The following is a 24,849-nucleotide window of genomic DNA, read 5'->3' as shown; positions in this document are numbered from 1 at the left end:
TTAGCTATTCCTGATGAAAACCAAGGACTGACGCTGGGCATTCAAACACAGCATGTATAGCCCTCACCATGTTCAGAACAAACCCATGAGGTAGGAAGAAGACATGTTTTCACCATTTTACCATAAGAAAACTGAAGACCCAAAGTCACAGTGCTAGGTAGTGGCAAAGTCATGATTAGAACCTGACTTTTCTAGGCATAATAATTCTCCATTTTTATGTCACCACATTTTTATTCTAGGAAGTCCTATTAATACTGGGTCACCATGACTTAAACTATATGGAATTTAAATATTAAGTATATTTGACTTATCTGAATCAAAAGAGACTATCTTGATTGTGTGAATTAATGTATTCTCACTATGTGGACATTCATTGAGACATGTATCTGCAAATTCAACAACAGAATATTGCAGCCTCCTCTGAGCCAAAGTCTATAATAACCTTTGAAAATGCTCTACCTGCTGTGTTTCACAATTTCACATCTTAGAAATTAAAGGAGTCCTTTTTTTTTTTTTTCTTTTTACCTGGAGTATATATATTATGTTCACTGTAATTTATCTTATTGTTTCTGTTTCTCTGTAAAATGGTAATAATACTAGTAGCTACCTCATAAAACTATGATTATAAACAATAAATTTAAGTACATCGCTTAAAACAGTGTGTAGACATTGTTAGAACTCAATGAATATTCTCTTCCTCTTTTTTCCACGCTCTTTTTTCTCCTCTTCTTCCTCCTTGTTCTTATGTAACCTACATCTTAAGAGTAACACATTATAATTTTTACCTATTTTTCTCTCTTCCTCTTTTCCATAAAAATACTAATTCTGTGCATCACTTAAAAGATTTAAAGTGGACGTGTTTATCACTCTTCATATAATCTCTTTATTAAACCATATAGGAACTTTCTATTTCTTCGTAATACACTGCAGGAGTACTTTCTAGTACTAATATGATCCACATGATGTGGAAAGAGTTCTTGGCAGTAGGAAATGCCTCACCCTCTCAACTGGTCAACTTAGGTGTACCACCAACTCCTGCCAAGACACAGAACATTATTGCCTCAGTCTCTTTATAGATTCAAGGATGTGCATTGAAAATTCTGCAATAAAGGAGGCCCACTCTAGAGATTATGCCTTATAAAGTCCCATCAGGATGGTGTACAGGATGGGACAATCAGGCAGTTTTGTTAATTCAGATTATAGTGGACTAGAATGCTTTGTAAAAGAAGGCTCAGAATAAATTTCTGTTTACAACATTGAATTTGACCCATTTGACAAAGGGTCTTTTGGTTATTGATCGAGACATTTTGTATAAAATATTCTTTCAAGAGCCTTTGCAAAGTTGTTGAGGTCACCATACGTTCTTCACAATTATGACTGTGATAAATTAATAATCATCCAAGAGAGCCTCCTCAGGTGACTGGCAGTTGTTGCTGCTAGTTATTGGCTGGGGACTCGCCGAGGTCTAATGACCAGAGAAACTACATGCAGACTGTTCATGTGGCTGCTTTCCTAGTATTTCAAGAATGAATATTCCTAGATACTCAGGTAGAAACTGCAAGACTTCTTAAAACCTGGCTTGGAAATCCCAGAATGTCACTTCTACCACATTGTACTGGTAAAGCCAGGTCAAAAGGCCACCCCAGATTAAAGGAGAAAGGGAACAGATGCCCATCTCTTGATGTCAGAAGCAGCATGCACTTAAAGGGAGAGAGGGGATTAATGGAAACCATCAATGAATGTCTGTCACACAGTTCCACCATACCGCCCCCCCCCACCACCTTTTTTTTTAACTCTTAAATCATATCTCTTTGGAACAGTAGATCTAGATCAGAGGTTTTGAAACCTTTTGAGATCGGAGCTCTTTTGCTATCTTAAAAATTATCAAGGCCCATTTGTCTGCTTAGTACTATCTATTGATATTAATTACATTAAAAATTAAGATGGAAACATTTTAAAAATATTACTTTATTTTAAAATAACTGCAATAAAGCTACTATTTGCTAACATAAATAAATATATTTCAACAGAAACAACTATACATTTTAAAACAAAGATTTTCAGAGAAAAGAGTGGCATTATTTTACGTTTTTGAAAATCTTTTTAATTGAAGACAGCTGACTTCCCATATCTCCTTCTGCAATATGTTGTTTTTGTTGAAGTATATGAAGAAAATACAGGTTTACAGAAGTATGTTGGAAAAAAGAGTATTTTTATAACCTCTTCTAATAATTATGAGTATTCTTCTTTGATACTACTCCCAAACTTGTGCAAGTTTCTTTAATGTTCATTCAAATGTGGAATCTGAATCCATGTCAACAAATATTTATACTGTTATGTGAAAATATTTCAGTCTCTCTTGGACTTTGAATAGATCATTCATCAATGTGATTTTGTAACATTTGGGAGATACTGATTATTAAATTTAAAAGATGGCCAAATGAAATGATATATTTTATTATACAATATTTTAAAAATCACCTTTATTAATATCAACACTTAATGCATTCATTATAAGTCTTTATATAATGGAAAGATGTCTGGCTTGCAGTAGTGAATACAGTGTTTTCAATATTTTGATTGTCTCTTGAATTTTATTTTTCACAACAAATATTGTCAGTTGTTTTCCTTTAATTGACACATTTCATTCATTTTGAGAAAATGGCTGCCAGATATCCGACTCTGAATAACTATAGCTTGTCTGTCAGTCAGTCGCTCAAATGAACTTGGTGCTCCATGAGTAGAGAGGCAGATCCAGTCTGAACATCATACAACTTATGAGGTCTTTTCTTGGAGACAACTATTACACTTAAGTGTGTGGTGTAAGTGCTTTATACACATTTTTGTGTATTCACACCGAATATTAAAAATGTGTATTCAAGAGTTAAGACTTAATAAAAATTAATAATCTTTACTATTTCACTGAGTGGATTGTTAAGGGAAACTCTTTTTTTTCTTTTTTTTTTTAAATTTTTGAATTTACATCCAAGTTAGTTAACATATAGTGCAATAATGATTTCAGGAGTAGATTCCAGTGATTCATCCCCTTTGTATAATACCCAGTGCTCATCCCAACAAGTGTCTTCCTTAATGCCCCTTGCCCATTTAGGCCATCTCCCCACCCACAACCTCTCCAGCAACCCTCAGTTTGTTCTCTGTATTTAAGAGTCTCTTGTGTTTTGTCCCCCTCCTTGTTTTTATATTATTTTTGCTTCCCTTCCCTTATGTTCATCTGTTTCGTATCTTAAATTCCACTTATGAGTTAAGTCATATGATATTTGTCTTTCTCTAACTGACTAATTTCACTTAGCATAATACCCTCTAGTTCCATAATACCCTCTAGTGGGAGGGGTGTACAAATGGTAGTTGCAAATAGCAAGATTTCATTCTTTTAAAAAAAAATTTTTTTTAATGTTCATTTAATTTTGAGAGAGAGAGAAACAGAGCAGGAGTTGGGGAGGGGCAGAGAGAGAGAGGGAGATATAGAATCCAAAGCAGGCTCCAGGGTCTGAGCTGTCAGCACAGAGCCCGATGCGGGGCTCAAACCCATGAACTGTGAGATCGTGACCTGAGCCAAAGTCAGCCACTCAACTGACTGAGCCACCCAGGTGCCCCAAGATTTAATTCTTTTTGATTGCTGAGTAATACTCCATTTGTACTGTATCACATCTTTATCCATTCATCTGTCAATGAACATGTGGGCTCTTTTCATACTTTTGGCTACTGTCGATAGCACTCTATAAACATTGGCGTGCATGTACCCCTTGGAAACAGCACACCTATAAAGGGAAACTTTTTTTAAGGTAAATTTGTGGTGGTGAAGAATGCTGTGATGACTGATATTGATGGGTAACATTGCTTTGATTTGCTGTAGGGCACCAGCAGTTTCATCCATATTGCTTTTGCACCAAGGAAAATCTCAACATCATGAGAAAGGCCAATAACATCTTAATATTATTATAAAAATAATTTTGATCTTGTAGACTCCTTGAAAATGTCCCAGGGAATCCTCAGAAGCACTGATCTAGATCAAGTGTGAAGGGACCATATGTCTGTTGTCACTAAAAAGAGTTCCTTCATACTGATGTGAGAACTGGCAAGGCAAAAAGTCCTGGTGGTGTGCTGTGATTAGACAGAGAAGTCCAGAGTTTAGTTCTCTGAGCAGCAATCAGTTTCTGTATGGTATGGATTTGAACCCAGAAATTTCCAAATGACATGGACAGAAGATGTGGAAGAGGTGTATAATGGGAAGAAGTGGGGATCGTTTTTAGTAAGCCCTGGTGCCCGCCTCAGTATATTAGCTTCTATTATCATCTCTATTTTTAAAAATATAACCACTCATTGTTTTTCTTTTATCATTGTTAAGACATAAATATAAAGATGCACAAGGGGAGTCATTCATTATATCTTAGTGTGGTAGAAAGGTCCTGACCTAGAAATAATGTAGAATATCTATTCTAAATGTAGCCACTCTTGCTTGGCTTGACATAAATTACTCCATCTTGAAACCCATTTCCTACTTAAAAAAATAGAGATTTGGAGTAGAGGATTTCTTCGTTACCTCCTAACTTCAAGGATATCTACATATAATGCGCTGACCCTGGCTGGTACAGGTTCACAAGAGTTGCTTCTTTTCTCAACTATGTGTGTAGTGACATCAGTTGGTCGCTTGAAATCTGCCATGGTGGGAGCATATCTATAACAGCCTTGTGCTGGAGAGCACATGCATAACTTGGAACTTGCTAGAGTGTCCAACTGATGACAAATCATAGCAGAACTTGTGACAGGTGTGGGATTCACAGATGCCTTAGCTTGATTTGGATGTCTTTTCCTAATTGTCATACGTGGTTTATCTAAACTGTTCTGTGTTCTTGTAATTTACTTTGTTGAAAGAAAATAATAAAAATGCAATAGGGAGGGGAAAGTTTTATAAGCATATATCAAAATCCCTTTTTATTTAGTAGTTTATTAATTTATTTAGATTTATGACCTATTGATATATTTCTTCCATTTTATACAACTAAAAAATTAAGTTCCTTTGTCTGTCTGAAATAATAACTGACCTGTTTGGGCCAATTCAGAATACAGAGACAGAAGTAAATAATGAAGTCAACACTTGAGAGTAATAATCCCTGACATAAATCAAGTCTGTCCCTCAGACTTCAGGACTCCTAAATGTCTATCTTATATACCTTAAAAAAAATTTTTTGACCACCCAGTTGTAGAGCAGAAAAAGAGAAGGAAGAAAAATGATGGAACAACCAAGAAACTTTTACTAATTTTAAAAAATTGATACCCCATAGGACATATGCTGTCTTTTGGAAAAATACCTTCCCATGTCCCATTCCTGTCATGCTCACAGTCTCTGTACCCAGTTGTCATAACGTCCTAGTCTGACATGGAAAAATGCTACTGTTTGCTTTTGGAAATGTGATTCTGTCTTGCTGGCAGGGATTCCTTTGAAAGATCCTTGACCCATTCTCAGGATGCTCTCAGTTTGCCAGAAGCAAGCAACAAAGGGGATGGGGTTTCACAAAGAGAGAATTCAGGGGACTTCGTGAGTGTAATTCCTCTTCAGGGCTGCCCTCGCATTTCTGCCAAGACCCAGCAAGGAGCCTTCATGAGGGTACCTAATCTTCTCTTTCAAAGATATCCTATTACTCAGGCTCCAAGCTATGAAGTAAAGCTTCAGTAAGCATGAAGTGGTTCTTGGGAACCTCTGGAGAAGCAAACATTGACAGGTAATGTCACAGCTGCCTATCACTATCCAACTGGGTTGATCTCTGGGCAAGTTCCCGGCACACACAGTGTTGCTTTTAAGTCCTGCTGATTTGGATTCAAGTTTTCCTTTTAGGATTTTGCCTGAAATTTCTGTTTGACTTGGAACTCCCCAACCAGCAAATTAAGTGAAATGAGCATGATAAAAAAAGTTCATTGAAATTTACCACAGCCATTTGAAGAAACTTCCAATAAAACCAGAAAAGAGAGCCAATGGCCATCTGCCCAGTGACATAAAACAAAAAGCTGCCCACTAGGAGATGAAATTAAAACACTAAGGAAACCAGGAACAGGAAGAATCCAACTTTTCTACAGTCTCCACTTATCTAAACTTCAGGCCTTCCCCAAATTAGTGAAATCCATCTGGAAGAGTACTTAATACACTTCCCAGCTTGCTTTTCTTTTGCCAATGATAAAGTATTAACCAACACACACATAAACAAAACCCCCTTAAATATGAATGAGTGAATGGTGGGGTGCATTAAGGCACTCTGCCTTACACAGTGATCACCATGGTGAATAAAACTCATTTTTTGCACTCTGGCTCAGCCCCAGGTTAGTAGAGGAGATATGTAGATAAGATGGGTGTAATATGGGATGGAAAGATTTTTCTCTCAGAATAATAATATATCTATTTTTGAGATACATTTTCTGCTTGATAAAATGAGTAAGGATTGGCATGCCACCAGAAGAGTTGGTTTAAAAAAGTAATCTCCTTTATAACAGGAGCTGCAGTTCATAGAGTGTAAACTCACACTGACTATATCTGTATCAGCTATTAAAAAAAGAAAGACAGAAAAAAAAAAACCCACACAATTACCAAATAAGTTTTGGAAATCTAATGTACAGCAAACAAAAGAAAACAAAAAAAAACCCCAAAAGATATCACATTAAGAAATGAAATAAAAAACAAAAAGGTAAATTGAGTGAAAATATAATCAAAACAGTTAAAATGGCGTCTAGTTTCTAGTGTGTGTGTATGTGTATGTATTTCTTTCTTTCTCTCTGACATGCATAAGTGTATATGCTTGCATGTATATAGTAAAGTACTCTGCACATAATAAGCACTCAATAAACATTTGATGACAAATAACTGGCTGATGAATATATCACATAGCCTTTAAATGCTGCTTTTGCAAACAAAATCAAAGACTGAATGATTTATTACTACATACAGACTTTAAGTCCCTGACACATGTGTCTAATAGACTTTAGATATTTGGCATTCCCTCTCTATATTCCACTTAATTATTGTATTAACATTTCGTAGTAATTTTTTCTTAGATATTTGTGTTTTCCTTCTCTTTCAAACCACATTTTCAAAACTAAGATATTCCAGGGTTCTGATATATGACAATAAAGCACATTTGCTAAATTTTTTGCAAACAATATTCATAGTTATAAAATGTGTGTGTACTTTCTTAGATTTTTGTGTGGAAGGAATTCTTTCATCATTTTTTTTTACCAGTATCCCTTTGGGATAACTCAAGACCCCAACATCTAGTTAGTGGTTTCTTAGAGAGGCACACTTTTCAATACACAATGTTTTTTTTTCTTAAAATAACAATAACAACCTAATTTGCATGCTTTTAGTAGCTTAAACGGTTGAGTAAAATTTACTTTTCCTTAATAAATATCAGTTTTTACCTTATCACACCTCAGTGCACCTGTTCCTGCAATAATGTAACATTTTAGATTAAAAATACATATGCAAATTAATAATTTGGGAAGTGCAAAATATGGAAATATCTGCAATACCCAGTAGAAGTTGATTGATCCAGTGGTAGAAGCATGAGTAACATAAAACCCCTGTTGTGTGTGGGAGAGGTGGAGTAGTACAGGTCTAGTATCAGTAAACTTTAATTTAAACCAAGATTTCATCACATTGACATTGAATAAACGTTTTAACCCTCTCTGGGACTGTTTCCTAATCTATAAAATTGGCAAATTTATAACTCAGACTTTTCATATATATAATGTTCACTCTCTGCAGATCACTATTCTAAGCACTTTCCAAATTGTAACTTATTTAATTTTCATGACAGGTTTATGCAGTAAACACTTCTAGTTCCACTTTAAAAATGAGGAAAGAAGATATTTCAACAAAGTGATTTTCACTTAGAAGGCCCCCAGTCAGTGGCATACCAAGGTGAGGCCAATTGAGGCACTCTGCTGCAGGTGCCTTTTAGTAGATAATTTAAAATTAATAAGAAAACCAACTAAAAGTTGGCTTGCATCTTATCATCATCAGACAATAGCAATTTTAAACAATGTCAGTGATAACATACTCCTGTTCTCAGGGTGGATCACTCCCATCCCTCATCCCTAAATACCCACTGGCCTCCATATTTGTAACCTTGCTTGTATAATTAAAATAAGAAAAATAAAATTACAAGGGTCTTTAAAACTAGAAAATTTAAGAAAAATATGAATAACCTCTAGAATTACAGATAGCCTTGAATGAGTTAATTTATACATATATGTATACAGTTTATATATACACATACATGTGTATATGTACATAGTATAATACATACCTCCATATGTATATACATGTGCGTGCACACACCTTTTCTCTTAGGATAATTAACATCAGTGGCATCTGCATTTTGCCTTTATACTATACGTATGATATACGCTGGAGATTTGAGTTTGGTAAAATTTTCAATTGCAGTTTCTTTACCACATACTTTCTTTTCAAAACAAGTACATAGTCCTTTTTAGAGGAAGTTGCAGGTTAAAACATATAGTTCCTAAAATAACAATAATGATAGTAACAACAGCAAAAACAAAAGTAGGTAGCACTTCTTTCCATTATTTTTAATTTTTTTTTAACATTTATTCATTTTTGAAAGGCAGAGAGAGACAGAGTGCAAAAGGGGGAGGTGCAGAGAGAGAGGGAGACACAGAAACAGAAGCGGGCTCCAGGCTCTGAGCTGTCAGCACAGAGCCCGACGCAGGGCTCGAACTCACAGACCGTGAGGTCATGACCTGAGCCGAAGTCGGCCGCTTAACCGACTGAGCCACCCAGGCGCCCCCCATTATTTTTTAAACTAAAAAAATTCAAGGGTGTTTAATACCTATAAAAGTTAATTTAATTGAGTCGTGAATCTATCTCAATTCAGCTTCAAACTTCATATGGAAAAGTCGTATTTTACAGTGCAAATTATCGAGATTGACTAGTTATAGTTAGAGAAGTCCAGTGGATAATTTCTCAATTACCCATTTGGCCAGACTTCTAGGTCAGTTGGGACGTCTTAAGCAGCAGTGTATACCAATGTAACAGAGTCAATTTTGGCAACAGATGTGATTTTTAAAAACAACAACATCAAAGCTCATTTTGGATGGATATACCCTCTAAGGATTATGTCAATTTAACAACTTAAAAATATTAACAAAAATATTAGTTTGAGTTTACAAATATTAATCCTTGGGTCTTATTTTCTATGAAATCCACTTATCTGCTTTTATATTCTTGACAAGACTGTAATTGAAAGCTTTGGACTTTGAGTCAGGATTTTTCAGTTCAAATCTTACCTCCCCAAGGAATTATGTAACACTGGCTTTCACACATGTGAGCTTCAGTTTCCTAGTGTGGAAACAGGTTGAATAACACATTACAGGGCATGCTCTGAAGAGTAAATGGATTAAATTGATGAAGCCTAGCTTTGTCCCTGCTTTTATGATCTGTGCTCAAAAATAGTAGTTTCTTCCCTCACATCTTTCTACTTTTCCCATTTCTCCAAAGCCCAAGATACTTTAAGATAGCTCCCTGAGTAGTAGTCATTAAATTTCATCTCCAATGGTTTGCTATCTTTAGGAAATCCCTAGATGGATTACATTTCAGTACCTGCAGGTGAGGTCTGGGCTGGCTAGCACACATAGCAGATTCATCCAGATGGGATTATGACTGGGAGTTTGTAAATTTCCTGCTATGCTCATGCCAATGTCATGAGGCATCTGGTGAGGAAATTCAGCCTGTTCATTTTTGAACAAGGCACCAAAAAATTTCCAGTATGTTTATTATATACTTGTTTTGGAATAAACGACAAACAAAAGCTATATTTCGACATTAGAAAGATGTTGATGTATACTTAGAATTTTTTATGTGTGCCAAAAGAAATAGAACATTCCCTGCAAAAGTGTGTATTGATGTGAAATGAAACAAATGGTGCTTTATTTATTTATGTAAGGCTAGAACATTGGGAATATTGCATCATTTAAGCTTCATCCTTACAGTTCATTACCTACTAAAAATGAGCCCTGCTTATAAGAATTTGTGTGGTCAGTGATGAGCTGTGTTTTGAAATGGAGTGTTGTAGATTAAGCATTAGAAAGAGAAAAGGAAGGAAGGAAGGGAGAGAGGAAGGGAGAGAAGGAGAAAAGAAGGAAGGAAAGGGAAAGGAGGAAGGGAGGGAGGAAGGGAGGTAGATATTGTACTTGATCTTTTGGAACATTAGAGAATATGTGCTTCAAAGTTGCAAATTGCCTAAACTCCAAGCTCAAAAATCTTAGAAATACTTTTTTTCCTTGATGCACTGACCCACAAATCACATATTGATAGCTTAGAAATAAACTTAGCTTTTTAACAGATTTTTTTTAAAGTTTGTCATTTAGTGAGGACCCAAGGTTAGATGTGAAGGCCTGTATCCTCAGATTTTCCCTTTTTCAGGGGGATGAAATTCAGATTCCCCTTAGCCTAATTCAGGGGGATGAAATTCAGATTCCCCTTAGCCTAATACTAGATATCCTCCATAGTTTGCCTGTCCTTCCCTTTGTTTCTTTCTGTTCTTCCTTTTTGTTTTTTGTATTTACATTGTCTGTATTTTAGAGCTAGTATTATATAGTAAAAGAATTAATAGCATGACATGTAGGCAACCCTAAATGTATAGTACTTTAACTTAAAACAGTTGGCATTTTGTACAATTTTATTTTATTATTTTTTAATTTTTTAACGTGTATTTATTATATTATTGAGAGAAAGAGAGACACAGCATGAGTGGGGGAGGGGCAGAGAGAGGGGGACACAGAATCCAAAGCAGGCTCCAGGCTCCGAGCTGTCAGCACAGAGCCTGACGTGGGGCTCAAACCCACAAACCAGGAGATCATGACCTGAGCTGAAGTCAGATGCTTAACCGACTGAGCCACCCAGGTGCCCCTTTATAGTCATTATTTAATTTAATATAATTTTTTCATCATGGTAAATATACTCTTTAATCCCTATCTATCTATCTATCTATCTATCTATCTATCTATATACATGTGTATATATATATATATATATATATATATATATATATATATATATACATACATACAAAAAAACACTAACACTAAGATATATTAATATTTTCTTTATCCGTTCATCTGTTGATGGACACTTGGGCTGCTTCCATAGTTTGTCTACTGTAAATAATGCTGCAATAAACATAGTGGTGCATGTTTGTCTTTGAATTAGTGTTTTTGTATGTTTTGGGTAAGTACTCAGGAGTGTGATTCCTGGATCAGAAGGTAGTTCTACTCTAATACCTCCATAATATATTTTCCACAGTGGCTGTACTAATTTGCATTCTCACCTACAGTGCGTGAGGGTTCCTTTTTCTTTACATCCTTGCCAACACTTGTTGCTTCTTGTGTTTGTTATTTTAGCCATTCTTACAGGTCTAAGGTGATATCTCATGATGGTGTTGATTTGCATTTTCCTGATATTGAGTGATGTTGAGCATCTTTACAAGTATCTGTTGGCTATTTATATGTCTTCTTTGGAAAAATGTCTATTAACTTCCTCTGCCCATCTTTTAATTGGATTACTTGTTTTTTGGATATTGAGTTGTATCAGTTTGTTATATATTTTGGATACTAACTCTTTATCAGACAGGTCATTTGCACATATCTTCTCCCATTGGATAGGTTGCCTTTTAGTCGTGGTGATTGTTTCCTTCACTGTGCGGAAACTTTTTATTTTGGTATAGTCCCAATAGTTTATTTTTGCTTTTATTTCCCTTGCCTCAGGAGACATACCTAGAAAAATGTTGCTATAGCCACTGTTAGAGAGATTACTGCATGTTCTCTCTTCCAAAATTTTTATGGTTTCAGGTCTCACATTTAAATCTTTAACCCATTTTCAGTTTTTAGAATGGGCATTAACTCTTCTATAAATGGTAGAATTTGCCTGTGGAGCTCTCTGGTCCTGGACTTCTGTGGTTTTTTTGGTGATTTTGATTACTGATTCATTTTCATTGCTGGCAATTGGTCTATTCAAATTTTCTGTTTCTTCCTGCTTTAGTTTTTGTAGGTTTTGTGTTTCTAGGCATTTATCCATTTTTTCTTTTTCCAAATTTTTGGTATGTAAGTTTTCATAATATTATGTTACAATTGTTTGCATTTCTATGGTGGCAGTTATTATTTATTCTCTTTGATTATAATTTGTATTTTGGGGTTTTTGGGGCTCTCTCTCTCTCTCTCAATAAGTCTAACCAGAGGTTTATCAATTTTGTTGATGTTTTCAAAGAACCAGCTCCTGATTTTGTTTATCTGTTCTTGTTTTGTTTTGTTTTGTTTTGTTTTGTTTCCTTATCATTTATTTCTTCTCTAATCATTATTTATTTCCCTTTGCTAGGTTTGGTTTTATTTTTCTTTATGTGGCTCATTTAGGTATAAGGTTAAGTGGTTTACTTCAGATTTTTTTTCTTCCTGATGTAAGCTTGTATTGCTATAAACTTGCCTCTTAGAACAACTTTTGCTGCATCCCCAAAATTTTGGATTGTTGTGTTTTTAATTTTCACTTGTTTTCATGCAAATTTTCATTTATTATTTGATTTGTTGGTTAACCCATTCATTGTTCAATAGCTTGTTATTTAACCTCTATGTATTTGTGATCTTTCCAGATTTTTTCTTGTAGTTGGCTTCTAGTTTCATAGCATTGTGTTCAGAAAAGATGCATGGTATGACTTCAATATTCTTGAATTTGTTGAGGCTAGTTTTGAGGCCTAATATGGGATCTATTCTGGAGATTGTTCCATGTGCATTTGAAAGAATGTGTATTCTGCTATTTTAGGATGGAAGGTTCTGAATATGTCTGTTAAATCCATCAGGACCAGTGTGTCATTCAGAGCCACTGTTTCTTTTTTGACTTCCTGTTTGTATGATCTTCCCATCGATGCAAGTGGAGTGTTAAAGTCCCCTATTATTGTTTTACTATAAATTATCTCCTTTATGTTTGTTATTAACTGTTTTATGTATTTGGGTGCTTTCATGTTGAGTGCATAAATATATACAATTGTTATATTCTCTTAGATTATCCACTTTATCATTATAGTGTCCTTCTTTGTCTCTTGTTAAAGTCTTTTGTTTCAAAGTCTATTTTGCCATCCATCTGCATGCTAAATGTTTCTCCATCCCCTCACTCTCAAATTTGCAGGTGTCTTTAGGTGTGAAACGAGTCTCTTGGAGGCAGCATATAGATACATCTTGTATTTTTATCCATTTTGTCACCCTGTGACTTTTGAATGAACCATTTAGTCCATTTACATTCAAAATAATTATTGATAGATATGTATTGCCATTTTATTACTTGTTTTGTTGTTTCTATAAATTTTCTCTGATCTTTCCTTCCCTTGCTCTCTTTCCTTTCTCTCTTGCCTTTTTTTTTTTTTTTTTGCCACTGTCCTTTGAATTATATTTTCCTAGGGTACCTCAAGGGGACAGAGATTGGACTAGGCAAAAGAAAGATTTAAGGATTTCTAACTCCCCTAGACACATACCATCTACTACCACCTTAGTTTTTTACCAGAATTTCTAACAGTGAAGAATAGGTTTCCCTAGTCCGTTTTGGTGACAGAGTGTCGGGTTGGGAAATGCAAGTCAATTATTTAGCCTGTAGACATGGACTTTCTTTTTCTCTGATAGTGTTGTTAAAAAGGAAAAATTGCATCTACACCATTGGATGAAAGGCCATTTGGGATCTTAAATAGTTCATAAGTGACCACTAACCCATATAATGTGTTCAAGAACATCAGAAAATGCCCCAGTTCTGCACCAAGCATCAAAATTTAGACAGCTAAACATGGATTGATTTTGGCCCCCACTCACACTGATGGCTGAGTGCCCTTGGGCAGGTCAGAACCTGTACAACTACTGTGGTGACCTCAGGCCAGAATATACAGTACATGTGAGCAGTTGGTTTGTTTGTTTTTTTTTAAAGTATATTTCCTCATGAGAACTGCCATTGTGTAAATTATAATTAAATGTAAATATTATACTTTATAATCTTATAATAATTTCCTGATAAGTATACCTGATAATCTAGTCTGTAGTGTTATATTATAGTCTATTGCAGTTGGTTCTCCTGGTCTCCTATTTGCTTTCTACAGCTATATTTGCTCACCCTTTTAGGATGGAAATAACCTGGTCTTAATCCTTTCAATAAAAAAAGGCTGGAAAACTTCTTTAATGAGTAAATGGAAAAGGTTTTGTAAGGCAGCATATATGAAAAAGAAACATTAATCCTAACCCTTCACTTTTTTAAATGGGAATTAAGGTCAGTGTTCCTAAAGCAGCCAACTGAAGTTCAGAAATTCTTTGGGAAGAAAACCAAACAGCTGACTTTCACTAGAGAGAAAGGCATTTCAGGAGTTGGGTGCTAAGCACTGGTAGTGTCTTTCCAAGTCATTTCTCTTTAACTAGGTCATCTCTTTTAAGAGAATAATGAGAGGCCATAAAAGAATCATCATTATGTTCATCTATTTAATTCTTTATTCGTAATTAGGTCCTTCTACTACTAAGATACAGTAAATCAGATTTTTTCCAGAAAGTCTAGCCTGTTTTGTAAGAGAAAGTGAGGCACTTAGAGAAACCTAAGTCTTTCAGGCCATCAGAAATTAATGATGCACTAAAGAATATATTTAAGAGAGCCTGTGGAAAGGAAAGCTTCAATCAGGGTAGAACATATCAAACTTTTTTTTTTTATACTCAAGTCGTAAATAGTATCTTTTTGGAGAGGAAATGTTTCTATGAATTATCTCTCATGAACGACATCATTTCACCCCTTAAATGTATACATCATTTCATCTTCCAACACAGACACATCACTGCATCTGCTGTGAAATTCCCAGAGTGATCAATTGTCTATTTTTCATGTTCTAGTATATTTCAAAATTTAACCTCTGGATTTTAAATATGATGTGTAACTTACAAACACATTGGCAAAAATTTTGTTCCTTCAAAATTTACATACTTTCTTCAGGTCTCCCCAAATAGGAATTCTCCTGTTCATGAAGAAAATCTATTTTGTACTTGACTAAAAATAGTGTTGAAGTTAATTCCCACTTAAGAGAGTAAAGAATTGAGATACTGAAAAGAACAGTTAGGAAATGGAAAAGGATTTACCCTTTGTCAAAGAGGCCATTTTTAGCACCTTATCACAGCAACAACATAAGCATTTTGTAAATTTAGTTTTGACAGGATTGAAATTGTCACTTTTTCTATCTGAGATAAACTTTAGTGTATATTCATATTACCATTTGAATAAAAATCTTGAGCATTTTAGCATGACAATAAACTAATTCACATTTTAATCACATGTGATAGTTTACAAAGCCTTCACAATACTTTGGTATTATTCCCATATTAAAAGATGAGGAAACTGAGGCAGAGAAATTGAACCTTACCCCCAGGTCGTGCAAATACCTGGCAGAGTTCACAATCGAACTCATGCCTTCTGTTTGTTGTCCCAAGGTAGGTGTATATAACACAGAAACACAGAGAAAATATATGTAGTGTTGGTGAGCTACTAACCAAGAAGAAAGAATCTTTTGTTGTTTCCACCTCAATCAAGAGCAGATGAGGGTCAGAGACTTGGATTCTAGTCCTTCCTGAATGACTGAATCTCTGTGAGGGCTTCTTTTCCCTAGGCCATGGTCTTTAAAGAGAGGAAATTTCAGGAGACAACAGCCATTTGATCCTTTCCAGCCCTTGCACTGTGTGAATGTCTATTTGTGTTTTGTAAATATGGCCAAATTTCAGTTATCTGATGAGTTAAATAATAGAATTAAAAAGGTTAAAATAAAATTAGTGGTTTCAAGCTCTGCCTTTTATTCAAGAATGCAGGATAAGAATTAGAAAAACACACTGGTTTTATGGTATGATTGCGATTTTAGAAGTACCAGGAGAGTGTCACCTCCTAAATAAGCCGACAACATTTCCTGAAATATTTTCTTATATCCTCTTAGTAAACTCACATGCATACTTGCACAGAAATGTAGCAATTATTTATATTAGTGGTTCTCAATTGGGCATGACCTTGACTCCTAGTGGGCATTTGGCAATGTGAGGAGACATTTTTCTGTGTCACGGCTGGAGTGCTTCTAGCATCTAGTGGGTGGAGACCAGCAATGCTGCTAGACATCCTGTAATTTACAGGATGCTCTCCCACAAGCTCACACACAAGAAAATGTTTTCCTGCCCTCAATGTCAATGAAGTTGAGAAACTGAATTTAAATTTATAAATAATTGAATGGCAGTTCTACCATCTAACTTGTTATATTTTTTTCCTAGGAATTTCAATTTTGGTCCATATGACATAGGTAAAGTATATATATTTTCAATTATGAAATCTTCATTTCAGCTTATAATGATCTTTATGAACCCAGAGATCAGGATTTAATTGAGTAAACAAGTACCATTTAGAAAATTAAACTAACCAGAAGAGCACTAAGTTGGAAGTCATTCATTTATGCTTGTGTAAACTAATGCAATGCGAAGTCATTGTGAGGAAAAGCAGACCTGGGTGAATACCATGGTGAAAGGGGTTAGGATGCTGGAGAATCCTAAGCACCAGAGGAAGGGGGAGGCAAGGGGGATGATGGTGCCCACTTGGTCTACTTTTCAAATTTCAAAGACTAGCCCTACCATAAGCTACAAGTAGCAGCGGAACTCAACATATATGAATTTCAGTTCTTTTTTCTAATTCAGCTTTATGTGGTACGTGCCAGTGGTTTTTAAAATAATCAACAATTGGAAAGAACAAGGGTAAAGAAGATGCTGATTAGTTAATATATTGACATTGTTATATTAACTTGAGATTAGGAGTCTCAATGATTCATAAACTGGGTTGCTAGCTTTTATTTTAGACTGTCTAGTTTGCCTCGAAAACCTAATAAACTATTTTCTACACTATTCATGATTTAGTTTATTCTCTTAATTTTTGCAACCTGAGTATTCTGTTACCTTTGGACTGCTTTTTTTGCCATTAAAGGTATTATATAACACAAACAGACAAAAACTCTGTTGAAATAGTATCCTGCAAATCTAAGCTCTGTTTGTATTAATTATCTTTGTTGCTTAACAAATTATGCCAGAATTTAGTAGCTTAAAATAGTAAACATTTATCTTCTCATGATAAATGACAATCAGGGGTCTGGGGATATCTTAGCTGGGTGGTTCTGGCTCTGGGTTCCTGGTGAGGGTGCAGTCAAGGTATTGGCTGGGGCTGTAGTCTCCAAAGACCTAACTGGAGCTAGAGAATCTATGCCAAGGTCATTCACTTGGCTGTTGGCCAAAGGCTTCATGTCCTCACCATGTGGCCCTTTCCATGAGGCTGCTTATAATATTGCTTCTCCCCCCAGAGAGAGAGAGAGAGAGACCAAGATGGAAACTGTGGTGTCTTTTATCTGAAGTGACATATCATCTCTTCTGCCATATTCTGTTGGTCACACAAACAAACCAGTAGAATGCAGGAAGGGGACTAGGCAAGAATATGAATACCAGAAGGAAGGGATCATTGGACTATCTTAGAGGCTGATTACCAAACTAAAGTTGCCTTTAAATTCAGTAATCATCTAGAATTCATCATACTGGAATGTCTAAATATAACAATACACAGTAAGCTCTGCAATTGGTCACTTATAATAATGACAGCAAGCTTTGTTGAAAAAAAAAAAAAAACAAGTGAACCCATGTCCCAAGAAGAGCTACACCGAGTTTACAGTATACAGGCACAATGATCTTCAAGACAAAGCATAGATTTTGTGTGCTAATCCAGTCAGAATTCTTTCTGTTATACCACCAACTTTTGGCTTTTTGATGGTGTAACAAGTGTAATTCTGAGTATGGTTTGGAAAGGATTGACTTCTAGTCCCACTGTTCCATCTCCTGGCTGCACAAACAGAGCGAAGTTCTCATCTCGGATGCCTCATCTGTGAAATAGTGGTAACAGCATTCATCTCTAATGGTGATTTTGAGAACTAAATGCAATGATGTCTGCAAACTCTTCAGCACTTTGCCTCACACACAATGAGACTATAATAAATAGTAGTTATGAATATCAGCTTGTAATCTAGTGTGTTTAAAATGTTTATTTATTTTTGAGAGAGAGAGGAAGAGAGGCAGAAAGAGAGAATCCCTGCAGGCTCCACGCTGTTACCACAGAGCCCAATGCAGGGCTCAGTGCAGGGCTCAACGCAGGGCTTGAGGCAGGGCTCGAACCCACAAACCGTGAAATCATGACCTAAAGCTAGAACCAAGGGTCAGACACCTAACCAAATGAGCCATCCATGCACCCCAATAATCCAGTGTTTTTAAATTGAACATCACAATCATTAGTAGGTTGTGAAACTAAAAACTTGGTTGAGTCAAATCTTCCTGTACAAATGAAATAAAATATCTAAGTCTCATAGGGTCAGAAACCTGGGTTCTACTTTTTACTGTATCACTAGAGTAAGTATTGTTTCATGAAACGTTTGTCTCCTTTTTGTGAGCACATGTAAGCCCCTTTGTGTGTGTGTGTGTGTGTGTGTGTGTGTGTGTGTGTGTGTGTATTGTAGTTGTTTCTTGTCCTGATTGAAACTATTCCTCTTACTGGTGGTCACAGTAAAAAACAAAACAAAACAGGGGCACCTGGGTGGCTCATTTGGTTAAGTGTCCAATTTCGGCTCAGGTCATGTTCTTGAGGTTTGTGAGTTCAAGCCCTGGGTCAGGCTCTGTGCTAACAGCTCAGAGCCTGGAGCCTGGAACCTGCTTCAGATTCTGTTTTCCCTCTGTCTCTGCCCCTCCCCTGCTCAGGCTGTCTCTGTCTCTCTCTGCCTCTCTCTCTTTCTCTTAAATTTAAAAAACCAAACCAAAACAAAACAAAAAGGAGAATGTCCTTATTCTACCTGACTTTGTGTTTTTGCCTCAGGAGAAACAACCTTATTCTGTTTTTGTGATTGTGCCTCTCTGAATGTCTTGGAAGTTGGAATATTTTAATGCCTCTTTGTTGGAGAATCTCTTCCTGTCTAGAATCCCATTTGAAGATGAAATCCCAGAGTGCATAGTGCCATGACCTTCCCGTGTTCTATCATTAGACATGCCCCAGGCAAGGACAAGGCTCATTGCCTCACGCCCAGTAGCACAGTGGTTTTCAGATGCATTAATGGTAAGTGACACAGGAAGCTCAGAAATCCCAAAAGGCTTACTTGTCTGGAATCTTTTATGTAACAAGCATCCATAAGGATTTTTTTTTTAGTTGTGCGATTAAATGAAGAAGTGCTGAGCCCCTGAGGTTTTTGAAATTCTAAACATTAATCTCTCATAATGAGGTACTGCTTCTCGTGGAGGAAAGAACCACTTATGGCCTTTCATTGTCAAGTTTGCCAAATGTCCAGTGGTGGACCATACAAGTAAATTTTCTTTTTGCTGTTTAATGTCATATTTGCTTTGTCTTAAATTTTTATTGATAGTTATCATCAGTGACTTGAAATGCTTCATCTTCAGTTTATCAGTCAAGTTACCAGAAAACAAGTGTTATTACTTTCCAGGTCCCTGTTATCCTAAGGAGAGTGATGAATACTTTTATAATGTGAATAATTTTATACTTTAATTTATCTGCTTTTAAGTCAGATTGTTCAGCTAGTTGTATTAACTGTAATGTTTAAAATGTTAAAGAAATAAGCTGTCTCTTTTTTTTCCCCCCTTTTACAATCTTCCCCCAGTCTCACCCTCCCCTCTTCCTACCACACACAGTATTTTTATGAAGGACATCTGGGAACTTTATTCACTGCATTCTCTTACTTTATTCATTGCTGGCCTAGTAATTCGGAGTCTAATCATCGTCAAAATCACAATTGTAGATATTTCTGGGTTAAAATTGCTCAAGGAGAAAGTTCCTTCTAAGGGTCTGAAACAACTAGCATATGTTGCATAAGAGGTTTCTGTATACCCTGTGGCTATAAAGTCTGGAAGAATTAATGAATATATATATAATTTAAAAAACATTAAAATACAATAAAACATTATTATTTGTTCCCAGACATTTTGGCCACCATATAGTGTATAGATTGTTTAGAGTATAAATAGTAAAGATACTTTGCAGTTCTTTAAGAATGAAGGTTTGCAAACCTCTTTAGCATTAGACAGACAGTAGTATCAGGAATCGAAAATATGCTGTAATAAGTCATTTATCTTTATATGGTTATGATTTACAAAATATTTTCATTTTAACTTTACAAAATTGTTTTGACATAAGTATCTTTGCATTTACTTTACAAGTGGGGAAACCGAGGATTAGAATAGTTAAGTGATTTCTTCATGGTCACGGTGTTAGTGTTAGGAAGCCAGACCTTTAAGAACAAATCCCTCATGGTTTTTCTTTAGTCCTTAAACAATTCTGTGATGTCAGTATATTACTATTCCCCTTTTCTAGATGCAGAAAGCTGAAGCACAGAGAAGGAAAGCAACTTGATCAAAATCACACAGCTAGTCAGTTGTCAGCCCAAATCTGTAAGAGTCCAAAGCTTCCTGTTTTTTCTTATTCATTGGTTTCTTTCCATATGCTACTTCTCATGTGGCTGTATATCTGAATCTCTTAAAATAAATAATACAATGGCTAATTTGAGCTGTTAATTCTCTTTATATAAAGCTGCAACAGAGAATTCACACTTCTTTTAACAGATTTTTCAAACTGCTTCTCCGAACCTAGCTCCAGACCAAAATATAAGTATCTGTCATTTGCATAGCATCTTGTAGATGACCAAATGTTTTCACAATCTATTTGAGTGTGAACTTATGAGACACTTAGGACAGGTCAAATTAGCAGGGTGATTTTACTAATGAGAAATATTTATCTCAGACAAGTAAAAGACTTTACATGTAAAGTTTACATGGCCAAAGTTTACATGGCCAAGTTTACTTTACATGTAAAGTTTACATGGCCAATAAGTGAAAAAAGCAAATCACTCAAGTCTTCAGTGACACATCCCGGGAGCCCTCTGCAACACTACGCTGAAGATAGCCCAGCATCCCATAAGATTCTGCCTGCCCGTGGGTTCACCAAGACCTTTCTCGCACTTAAAGGAAATCAAGTAGATGATAGAGAAGTTCTTACACCTGAGCTGATGGGCATGGATTGTGGTAGCACAGTCATAGACTCTGGGTTAGGTAAGGCAGGTGAGAATCCTGGTTCTGCAGTGAGCTCTGTTTAACTGTTTGTTTTGGCTTTAAAGAGGTCAAGAATGTAAAAGCCTTAAGTGACATCCTGGGATATATAAAATTTGGGCTTCCTGGTTTTCTGAAAATAATAATGTTGATAATTTCAATATAAAAAAAAAAGTCATGATGAAACTGAATGCTGAGAGCAGCCAGCCCTGGGTGGGAATGTATATCAGGACAGATAAGAAGCTGCTAAGTATTGGCTTCCTCCAAATTATGTTTGTGCTCAGTCATGTTGAGTTTACTGAGAAGACCTACCAAACTATTCTCTATGAATATATGGAATAAAATTGTCATGGATTTTACAAACTGAGGGTTTATGCTTCACAGTCTTGTGCAAGCTATTTCTCTTCCACATTATAATGACACTGTCTATTAATATACTTACCTTTCTCACTAGACAAGAACTGTACCTTTTGTGTCTTTATATCTCCATGACACAAGGCCTGTTAATACAGAAAACATATAAAAGTGGCGTAGTAGATGTTTACTGAACTGTGTTCATCCCATATAAGAAAATATGTAAATGTATATGTTCTATAAATATACGTAATTACACTCCCACATCTATGTGTTTACCATTATGTCTTATCTGATCTACTATTCTGTAATCTTACACCTACTTGATAAAACATGGCATATTCAAGGGGAAACAATTACAGTCTACTATTTTATCCCATATGTATATGCATATGTATATATGTATATGTATACATTGTATTCTAGAATACATTGTATTCTTTTTTTTTTTAATTTTTTTTTTTTAACATTTATTTATTTTTGAGACAGAGAGAGACAGAGCATGAACGGGGGAGGGTCAGAGAGAGAGGGAGACTCAGAATCTGAAACAGGTTCAAGGCTCTGAGCGGTCAGCACAGAGCCCAATGCGGGGCTCGAACTCACAGACCGCGAGATCATGACCTGAGCCGAAGTCGGAAGCCCAACCGACTAAGCCACCCAGGAGCCCCTAGAATACATTGTATTCTAATTCAATATTCTGTATAAATATGTGTATCTGTAAAATTTTTGTAAGTATATTTAGCTGTAAGTACAACTTTTGACAACAAAAAATTTTTGAGCAAAAATTAGTTTAGCAGTTTCAATTTAGACTTCAGTGTGTTTTAATTTAGAAACCTAGGAAACATTTATTTTGAGAAGAAGAAAAGGTTTGAAGATTATTGATAAAATTTTGTTGTTAAGTTTTTAAGTCATAATGTTGGAATGCACTCTATGAGAACGTTTTCAGTGTGTGTATATAAAATTAGAATAACTACTCACTTGACATCTGTGTTTGTTTGAAAGGATGATGGTGTAATGAACAGGAGAACAAGCATGATACTAACCCATATGCTATATGAAGATGGTATCTCTGTTTTGGTTGAGTAAATGAAAGAAAATACTTTTCAGCAAAGATAATTAATGAGGCCATAAATAGCATATCATCATGAGCTGAGGAAAGAATAAGTCACCTTGTCATATAAAGTAATTACTTTATGCTTGGTTTGGGAAGGCCTCAAAGGGCCCCCTACATATTGACCCAGCCATTCTTTCAATATTCCTGACCATGATGGTGGTGAAGGAGATTTTTCATTGTATTTAAAAAGAGATAACAAGTGAATGAAGAGTTTTTTTGTTTGTTTTTAACCATTGAAAGGTAATAAGGCAAATGTTTGGTGCCTTCTCCTCACGCTGCACCCCATCACTCCAAACTGGTGGCCATGCCTTTAGGATCAAGGCAGCTTACAGTAAGAGCTAAAAGTTCCAGGAGTTTAAGTCCCAGAGAGGTAGGAGCAGTAGCTAATTGGAGATTATCTGTCCTGCCTGAAAGCTTGAAACTGTACTCAAAATGACATGTTAGCCAAACAAAATACTGTAGCCAGACACATTTGGGCATGAAATGGCCCATTTGTGGTCCTTGCACTAACCAAGGAGCTGAGGCAGACATTAGTGGCAAGAGAATGGACATGGGCATCAGACAGACTGAAGTTGTAATACCAGCTCCAACATTTGGGCTCTGTACCCCTGATTACATTATTTAATTGCTCAGTACTTCTAAACATCTTATTGGCATTAGATGGTAATAATATCTATTCCAAAGGGCTGTTGTGAGGAATTTAACGTAAGTGTTTAAAGACCTTAACTCAGGGTGGCTGGGTGACTCGGTTAAACATCAACCTTTGATTTCAGCTCAGGTCATGATCTCTCGGTTTGTGAGTTCTAACTCCACATGGGGCTCTGCGTTGGCCGCCTGCAGCCTGTGTAGGATTCTCTGTCTCTCCCTCTGCTCCTCTCCCACTTGCTCTCTCTCTCAAAAATAAATACATACACATTTTTAAAAATTAAAAAAAGACATTAGCTCATTGGCTGACACATAGAAAGTGCTCAGTTAATAGTGGCTATTGTTACAGCCTTTCCACAAAACCTCTCCTCTTCAGGAGAGTCTATCTGTGGCTGTTTCTGCTCTTTTATTTTCATTCATTTGTTTTCCTTAGTTCTCATGAAGCCAGGGGTAAGGGACAGTGCTAGAGGAGATAAACCAGTGGAATCAGGGGGACATGTCTGTGGATCATAGCCTATGTTTCCCAGGTTTGCTCTGACCAAGCCACTAAAAAATTGCCAGGTGTTTAGAAGTTTCCCACAGAGTGAATGCAGTCTAAGCACATTTTTGTCTTTCTCTCTTTATTTTTTTTCTGAATATAAAATTATATTCTCATTTTTTTTAAAGAAAGTGGAAAATATTTACTATTTCAAGAAGAAAATAAAATTCACCTGTATTCCCATCAGCCAGAGACAGGCAGTGTTCACAATTCAGTGTTTCTTTTCTTTTCCCAATGCATACAAATGTCTGAATACATTTACTGTAATTGAGAACATACTAAATAAATATATCATTTTGTATACTGCTTATTATGTTGAGCAGAAAGTTGTTGTGTTTGTTTTAAGCCATGGAAAACTGGTACTTTTTTGTCATTTTGTACCTTAAAATCTAGACTATACAATCTATTCAATAGATAGGAAGTTGGGAGGGTGGCCTTTATAACTGTGGGCATGGTTATTTTTAAATCTTAATATAGTAATTTACATTTGAGAAAGACTTATAGAATTAATTTTTAGTTCTGGTAACTTGTTTTCTTGTTTCCCTTTCTTTCTCAACCCCCTAATTGCTCTCTCTGGGAAATAACTATTTGCTAAAGATAAAAATTATTTGTACAGATTCTAGAAATACATTCTATAAATGGGAGAAGGTTCATCACACAGCTTTCCTTCCGCTCCTCAGAGAAGAAATCCTAGGGGTTTTGTGAGATGCTGAGAAACAATTTGTTCCTTCTTAGAACTCAGAGTAATGGGTAATAGTTTGTACTCCTCTCTTCAGAGTAAGTCAGGCCTTGGGGTACAAGACTTACATTAGCCGTTAAAATTATTAAATCTGATTCAGTACCATACTTCATAATAAAACTTCACTGCTAATAATACATTGCAGTCTCAAAAACATGATGCAGATTTAAAAATGAAAGAGTTGAAGGAACCCTATAGTATGATAACACTTTTGGAAATCTTGAAAATATACTAGATGGTATGGTTTATTATTTTGTTTATATACCTATGTAG

The 24,849-nt window shown here is 35.8% G+C and overlaps 1 protein-coding gene across 3 annotated transcripts in view; it reads left to right on the top strand.

Annotated features, from left to right (window-relative positions):
• The window catches only part of ANGPT1 (angiopoietin 1), a 239,078-nt gene that overhangs the window by 105,842 nt on the left and 108,387 nt on the right, over positions 1–24,849 (top strand). The window contains exon 6 of one of the 3 annotated variants that reach the window (XM_042972971.1): positions 7,824–7,927. The exons of the other annotated variants lie outside the window; for them this stretch is intronic. The gene's annotated coding sequence lies outside the window, so the exon portion shown is untranslated. The remainder of the gene's footprint in view (positions 1–7,823; positions 7,928–24,849) is intronic. 3 annotated transcript variants of the gene reach the window in all.

The sequence above is a fragment of the Panthera tigris genome, chromosome F2 (genome assembly GCF_018350195.1).
Source record: "Panthera tigris isolate Pti1 chromosome F2, P.tigris_Pti1_mat1.1, whole genome shotgun sequence".
NCBI classification, from domain to species: Eukaryota; Metazoa; Chordata; class Mammalia; order Carnivora; family Felidae; genus Panthera; species Panthera tigris.
Note: the sequence above shows the minus strand (reverse complement) of the source record. Positions and strands in the feature narration are given on the sequence as shown.